Consider the following 8,430-nt stretch of genomic DNA (forward strand, 5'->3'; position numbering starts at 1 on the left):
GCGCAGTTCTGGTCACCTCATTACAGGAAAGATGTTGAAGCCATTGAAAGGGTGCAGAGGAGATTTACAAGGATGTTGCCTGGATTGGGGGGCATGCCTTATGAGGATAGGTTGAGGGAGCTTGGTCTCTTCTCCCTGGAGAGACGAAGGATGAGAGGTGACCTGATAGAGGTTTACAAGATGTTGAGAGGTCTGGATAGGGTAGACTCTCAGAGGCTATTTCCAAGGGCTGAAATGGTTGCTACGAGAGGACACAGGTTTAAGGTGCTGGGGGGTAGGTACAGAGGAGATGTCAGGGGTAAGTTTTTCACTCAGAGGGTGGTGGGTGAGTGGAATCGGCTGACGTCGGTGGTGGTGGAGGCAAACTCGTTGGGGTCTTTTAAGAGACTTCTGGATGAGTACATGGGATTTAATGGGATTGAGGGCTATAGATAGGCCTAGAGGTGGGGATGTGATCGGCGCAACTTGTGGGCCGAAGGGCCTGTTTGTGCTGTGGCTTTCTATGTTCTATGTTCCTTTTTTAAACAGCGGCGTAACATTAGCCGTTTTCCAATCAACCGGCACTACCCCAGAATGCAACGAGTTTTGATAAATAATCACTAACGCATCCACTATTACCTCTGACATTTCTTTCAATACCCTGGGATGCATTCCATCCGGACCCGGGGACTTGTCCACCTTCAGTCCCATTAGTCTACCCAGCACTGCCTCTCTGGTAACATTAATTGTATTAAGTATTTCTCCTGCTGCCAACCCTCTATCGTTAATATTTGGCAAACTATTTGTGTCCTCCACTGTGAAGACCGACACAAAAAACTTATTTAAAGACTCAGCCATATCCTCATTTCCCACTATTAACTCCCCCCTCTCGTCCTCCAAGGGTCCAACATTCACTCTAGCCACTCTATTCCTTTTTATATATTTATAAAAACTTTTACTATCATTTTTTATATTAATTGCTAGCCTAGCTTCATAGTCTATCCTTCCTTTCTTTATCGCTTTCTTAGTCTCTCTTTGTTGTTTCTTAAATTTTTCCCAATCACTTGTTTCTCCACTATTTTTGGCCACTCTGTACGCAGCTGTTTTTATTTTAATACTCTCCTTTATTTCCTTCCTTATCCACGGCTGGTTCTCCCTTTTCTTATAATCCTTGTTTTTTGCTGGAATATATTTTTGCTGAGAACTGAAAAGGATCTCCTTAAAAATCCTCCACTGTTCCTCAGCTATCCTACCTGCCAGCCTGCTCTCCCAGTCTACCTTAGCCAATTCATCCCTCATCCTATCATATTTCCCTCTGTTCAAACAGAGGACACTGGTTTGAGACCAAACTTTCTCCTCTTCCATCTGAATCAGAAATTCGACCATATTGTGGTCACTAGACCCAAGAGGGTCCTTCACAATAAGATCCTTAATTCTACCTACCTCGTTACACAATACCAGATCCAAAATAGCTCGTTCCCTCGTCGGTTCCGTAACATGCTGTTCAAGGAAACTATCCCGACAGCATTCTAAGAACTCTTCCTCCATTCCACCCTTACCGACTTGAGTCTGCCAGTCAATGTGCATGTTGAAGTCCCCCATGATTATTGCCGTTCCGTTTTTACACGCATCCCTTATCTGCTTGTTTATAGCCCTCCCTACCTCAACATTATTATTTGGGGGCCTATATACCACACCTACTAGTGTCTTTCTCCCTCTACTATTCCTCATCTCTACCCATAATGATTCCACGTTTTGTTCCTCAGAGCCTATGTCATTCCTCAGTACTACCCTGATATTATCTCTTATTAATAGCGCGACCCCACCACCTTTTCCTTCCTGTCTATTCTTCCTAAACGCCTGATACCCCTGGATATTCATCTCCCAGTCCTGGTCACCTTTCAGCCACGTTTCTGTAATGGCCACTAGATCGTACCCACTTGTGCTGATTTGCACCATCAACTCATTTACCTTGTTCCGAATGCTTCGTGCATTCAGGCAAAGTGTCCTTATTCCAGCTTTTATCTGGACCCGCTTTGATGAGTCGCGAACACCCTCTCCCTCTACTCCCTTATCTAAATTACCGCCTTCATTCACTTAAAGAGATGTGTATTGTCTCCAGACAAGACAGCCAGTGAGATTTTGCAAGTCCAGGCAAGTTGTGGGGGTTACAGATAGTGTGACATGAACCCAAGATCCTGGTTGAGGCCGTCCTCATGTGTGTGGAACTTGGCTATCAGTTTCTGCTCAGCGATTCTGCGCTGTCGTGTGTCGTGAAGGCCGCCTTGGAGAACGCTTACCTGAAGATTAGAGGCTGAATGCCCGTGACTGCTGAAGTGTTCCCCAACAGGAAGAGAACAGTCTTGCCTGGTGATTGTCGAGCGGTGTTCATTCATCCGTTGTCGCAGCGTCTGCTTGGTTTCCCCAATGTACCATGCCTCGGGACATCCTTTCTTGCAGCGTATCAGGTAGACAACGTTGGCCGAGTTGCAAGAGTATGTACTGTGTACCTGGTGGATGGTGTTCTCACGTGAGATGATGGCATCCGTGTCGATGATCCGGCACGTCTTGTAGAGGTTGCTATGGCAGGGTTGGGTGGTGTCATGGTCACTGTACAAACATCGCTCGACAATCACCAGGCAAGACTGTTCTCTTCCTGTGGGGGAGCACTTCAGCGGTCACGGGCATTCAGTCTCTGATCTTCGGGTAAGCGTTCTCCAAGGCGGCCTTCACGACACACGACAGCGCAGAGTCGCTGAGCAGAAACTGATAGCCAAGTTCCGCACACATGAGGACGGCCTAAACCGGGCTCTTGGGTTCATGTCACACTATCTATAACCCCCACAGTTTGCCTGGACTTGCAAAATCTCACTGGCTGTCCTGTCTGGAGACAATACACATCTCTTTAACCTGTGCTTAACCCTCTCTCCACTCACATTGTCTGTATCTTTAATTAGCTGTATTAGCATTGATTAGCATTCCAAATATTATTCTGTAAATTGAGTTTGTGTCTCTGTGCCCTGTTTGTGAGCACATTTTCCACTCCACCTGACGAAGGAGCCGCGCTCCGAAAGCTAGTGGCTTTTACTACCAAATAAACTTGTTGGACTTTAACCTTGTGTTGTTAGACTTCTTACTGTGTTTACCCCAGTCCAACGCCGGCATCTCCACATCATGTCTGTGTTCTGGGCAGAGGGATCTGGGTGTCTGTGTTCGGGGCAGAGGGATCTGGGTGTCTGTGTTCGGGGCAGAGGGATCTGGGTGTCTGTGTTTGGGGCAGAGGGATCTGGGTGTCTGTGTTTGGGGCAGAGGGATCTGGGTGTGTGTGTTCTGGGCAGAGGGATCTGGGTGTCTGTGTTCGGGGCAGAGGGATCTGGGTGTCTGTGTTCTGGGCAGAGGGATCTGGGTGTCTGTGTTCTGGGCAGAGGGATCTGGGTGTCTGTGTTCTGGGCAGACGGATCTGGGTGTCTGTGTTCGGGGCAGAGGGATCTAGGTGTGTGTGTTCTGGGCAGAGGGATCTGGGTGTCTGTGTTCGGGGCAGAGGGATCTGGGTGTCTGTGTTCGGGGCAGAGGGATCTGGGTGTCTGTGTTCGGGGCAGAGGGATCTGGGTGCCTGTGTTCGGGGCAGAGGGATCTGGGTGTCTGTGTTCGGGGCAGAGGAATCTGGGTGTCTGTGTTCTGGGCAGAGGGATCTGGGTGTCTGTGTTCTGGGCAGAGGGATCTGGGTGTCTGTGTTCTGGGCAGAGGGATCTGGGGGTCTGTGTTCGGGGCAGAGGGATCTGGGGGTCTGTGTTCTGGGCAGAGGGATCTGGGTGCCTGTGTTCGGGGCAGAGAGATCTGGGTGTCTGTGTTCTGGGCAGAGGGATCTGGGTGTCTGTGTTCGGGGCAGAGGGATCTGGGTGTGTGTGTTCTGGGCAGAGGGATCTGGGTGTGTGTGTTTTGGGCAGAGGGATCTGGGTGCCTGTGTTCGGGGCAGAGGGATCTGGGGGTCTGCGCTCGGTGCAGAGGGATCTGGGTGTGTGTGTTCTGGGCAGAGGGATCTGGGTGTCTGTGTTTTGGGCAGGGGGATCTGGGTGCCTGTGTTCGGGGCAGAGGGATCTGGGTGTCTGTGTTCGGGGCAGAGGGATCTGGGTGTCTATGTTCTGGGCAAAGGCATCTGGGTGTCGGTGTTCGGGGCAGAGGGATCTGGGTGTCTGTGTTCGGGGCAGAGGGATCTGGGTGTCTGTGTTCGGGGCAGAGGGATCTGGGTGTCTGTGTTCTGGGCAAAGGGATCTGGGTGTCTGTGTTCGTGGCAGAGGGATCTGGGTGTCTGTGTTCGGGGCAGAGGGATCTGGGTGTCTGTGTTCGGGGCAGAGGGATCTGGGTGTCTGCATTCGGGGCAGAGGGATCTGGGGGTCTGTGTTCGGGGCAGAGGGATCTGGGTGTCTGTGTTCGGGGCAGAGGGATCTGGGTGTCGGTATGCAGGTGCAGCACGTAATAAAAAGGCCAATGGGATGTTGGAATTTATTGCAGAGGGACTGGAGTATAAAAGTAGATGCGTGTTGTTGCAGTTGTTTAGGGTGTTGGTGAAACCACATCTGGAGTATTGTGTCCAGTTTTTGTCTCCTTATTTGAGGAAGGATGTGGCAGCATTGGAGGCAGTTCAGAGGAGGTTAGAACCATAGAACCATAGAAAATTACAGCTCAGAAACAGGCCTTTTGGCCCTTCTTGTCTGTGCCGAACCATTTTATGCCTAGTCCCACTGACCTGCACTTGGACCGTATCCCTCCACACCCCTCTCATCCATGAACCCGTCCAAGTTTTTCTTAAATGTTCCATTTACCACTTTATCCGGCAGCTCACTCCACACTCCCACCACTCTCTGCGTGAAGAAGCCCCCCCTAATATTCCCTTTAAACTTTTCTCCTTTCACCCTTAACCCATGCCCTCTGGTTTTTTTCTCCCCTAGCCTCAGCGGAAAAAGCCTGCTTGCATTCACTCTATCTATACCCATCAAAATCTTATACACCTCTATCAAATCTCCCCTCAATCTTCTACGCTCCAGGGAATAAAGTCCCAACCTATTCAATCTATGGGTGGAGCTGAGAAACAGGAAAGGTATGACCACATTAATGGGCTTGTATTATAGACCACCCAATAGTCAGCGAGAATTGGAGGAGCAAATCAGCGGAGAGATAGCTGACAACTGCAAGAAACACAAAGTTGTGATAGTAGGGGATTTTAATTTTCCACATATAGATTGGGACTCGCATACTGTTAAAGGTTTAGATGGGGTAGAGTTTGTAAAATGTGTTCAGGAGAATTTTCTACATCAGTATATAGAGGTGCCAACTAGAGAGGATGCGATATTGGATCTCCTATTGGGAAATGAGTTAGGGCAGGTGATGGATGTGAGTGTGAGGGAACACTTTGGATCCAGTGATCATAATGCCATTAGTTCCAACCTGATCGTGGATAAGGATAGATCTGGTCCTCGGGTTGAAGTTCTGAACTGGAAAAAGGCCAAATTTGATGAAATGAGAAGGGATCTGGGAAGTGTGGATTGGCACAGGCTGTTCTCTGGTAAGGATGTAAATGGAAAATGGGAGGCCTTCAAAGGAGAAATTTTGAGAGTGCAGAGTTTGCAGAGTTAGGGCGGCACGGTAGCACAGTGGTTAGCACTGCTGCTTCACAGCTCCAGGGTCCCAGGTTCAATTCCTGGCTCGGGTCACTGTCTGTGTGGAGTTTGCACATTCTCCTCATGTCTGCGTGGGTTTCCTCCGGGTGCTCCGGTTTCCTCCCACAGTCCAAAGATGTGCGGGTTAGGTTGATTGGCCAGGTTAAAAATTGCCCCTTAGATGTCCTGGGATGCATAGGTTAGAGGGATTAGCGGGTAAAATATGTGGGGGTAGGGCCTGGATGGGATTGTGGTCGGTGCAGACTCGATGGGCCGAATGGCCTCCTTCTGCACTGTAGGGTTTCTATGATTTCTATGTATGTTCCTGTCAGGATTAAAGGCAAAGTAAATAGGAATAAGGAACCTTGGTTCTCGAGGGAGATTGTAACACTGATTAAGAGGAAGAGAGAGTTGTATGAAATGTACAGGCAGCAAGGAACACATCAGATGCTCGAGGAGTATAAAAAGTGCAAGAAGCTACTTAAGAGGGAAATCAGGAGGGCTAAAAGAAGACATGAGGTTGCTTTGGCAGACAGAGTGAAGGAAAATCCAAAGAGCTTCTATAGGTATGTTAGGAGCAAAAGGATAGTGAGGGATAAAATTGGTCCTCTTGAAGACCAGAGTGGTAGACTGTGTATGGAACCAAAAGAGATGGGGGAGATACTAAATGGTTTTTTTGCATCCGTATTTACTGAGGAAACGGGCATGGAGTCCACGGAAATAGGGCAAACAGGTAGGGAGGTCATGGAACCTTTACAGATTAAAGGGGAGGAGGTGCTCGCTGTCTTGAGGCAAATCAGAGTGGATAAATCCCCAGGACCGGACAGGGTATTCCCACGGACCTTGAGGGAAGCTAGTGTTGAACTTGCAGGGGCCCTGGCAGACATATTTAAAATGTCAGTATTCACGGGGGAGGTGCCGGATGATTGGAGGGTGGCTCATGTTGTTCTGTTGTTTAAAAAAGGTTCCAAAAGAAATCCGGGAAATTATCGGCCAGTAGGTTTGACGTCGGTGGTGGGCAAGTTATTGGAAGGTGTGATAAGGGATAGGATCTACAAATATTTGGATAGACAGGGACTTATTAGGGAGAGTCAACATGGCTTTGTGCGTGGTAGGTAATGTTTGACCAATCTATTAGAGTTTTTCGAGGAGGTTACCAGGAAAGTGGATGAAGGGAAGGCGGTGGATGTTGTCTACCTGGATTTCAGCAAGGCCTTTGACAAGGTCCCTCATGGGAGGTTAGTTAGGAAGGTTCAGTCGCTAGGTATACATGGGGAGGTAGTAAATTGGATAAGACACTGGCTCAATGGAAGAAGCCAGAGAGTGGTTGTGGAGGATTGCTTCTCTGAGTGGAGGCCTGTGACTGGTGGTGTGCCGCAGGGATCGGTGTTGGGTCCATTGTTGTTTGTCATCTATATCAATGATCTGGATGATAATGTGGTCAATTGGATCAGCAGGTTTGCTGATGATACAAAGATTGGAGGTGTAGTGGACAGTGAGGAAGGTTTTCAAAGCTTGCAGAGGGATTTGGACCAATTAGAAAAATGGGCTGAAAAATGGCAAATGGAATTTAACGCAGACAAGTGTGAGATATTGCACTTTGGAAGGAGAAATCAAAGTAGAACGTACAGGGTAAATGGTAGGACTCTGAAGAGTGCAGTTGAACAGAGGGATCTGGGAATACAGGTACAGAATTCCCTAAAAGTGATGTCACAGGTGGATAGGGTCGTAAAGAGTGCCTTTGGTACATTGGCCTTTATAAATCGGAGTATCGAGTATAAAAGTTGGAGTGTTATGGTAAGGTTATATAAGGCATTGGTGAGGCTGAATTTGGAGTATTGTGTACAGTTTTGGTCACCTAGTTACAGGAAGGATGTAAATAAGGTTGAAAGAGTGCAGAGAAGGTTCACAAGGATGTTGCCGGGACTTGAGAAGCTGAGTTACAGAGAGAGATTGAATAGGTTGGGACTTTATTCCCTGGAGCGTAGAAGATTGAGGGGAGATTTGATAGAGGTGTATAAGATTTTGATGGGTATAGATAGAGTGAATGCAAGCAGGCTTTTTCCGCTGAGGCTAGGGGAGAAAAAAACCAGAGGGCATGGGTTAAGGGTGAAAGGAGAAAAGTTTAAAGGGAATATTAGGGGGGGCTTCTTCACGCAGAGAGTGGTGGGAGTGTGGAATGAGCTGCCGGATAAAGTGGTAAATGCGGGGTCACTTTTAACATTTAAGAAAAACTTGGACGGGTTCATGGATGAGAGGGGTGTGGAGGGATATGGTCCAAGTGCAGGTCAGTGGGACTAGGCATAAAATGGTTCGGCACAGACAAGAAGGGCCAAAAGGCCTGTTTCTGAGCTGTAATTTTCTATGGTTCTATGGGAAGTTTTTCACACAGAGGGTGGTGGGCGAGTGGAATCGGCTGCCGTCAGTGGTGGTGGAGGCAAACTCGATAGGGTCTTTTAAGAGACTCCTGGATGAGTACATGGAGCTTAATAGGATGGAGGGTTATAGGTAGGTCTAGAAGGTAGGGATGTGTTCGGCACAAGTTGTGGGGCCGAAGGGCCTGTTTGTGCTGCAGTTTTTCTATGTTTCTACTTCTCGCAGTGGGGGGTGAATGTGTGGAACTCGCTGCCCCATCGCGCGGGGGAGTCTGAATCATTGAATGGTTTCACGAAGGAGACAGATATATTTCTGATAAAGGGATAAGGGGATGTGGGGAACAGGTGGGGAGGTGGGTTTGAGAGCAGGGGGAGATCAGCCAGGATCTGATTGGACGGTGGAGCCGGCTCAAAGGGCT

The sequence above is a fragment of the Mustelus asterias genome, unplaced genomic scaffold, assembly GCF_964213995.1.
Source record: "Mustelus asterias unplaced genomic scaffold, sMusAst1.hap1.1 HAP1_SCAFFOLD_1034, whole genome shotgun sequence".
NCBI lineage: Eukaryota > Metazoa > Chordata > Chondrichthyes > Carcharhiniformes > Triakidae > Mustelus > Mustelus asterias.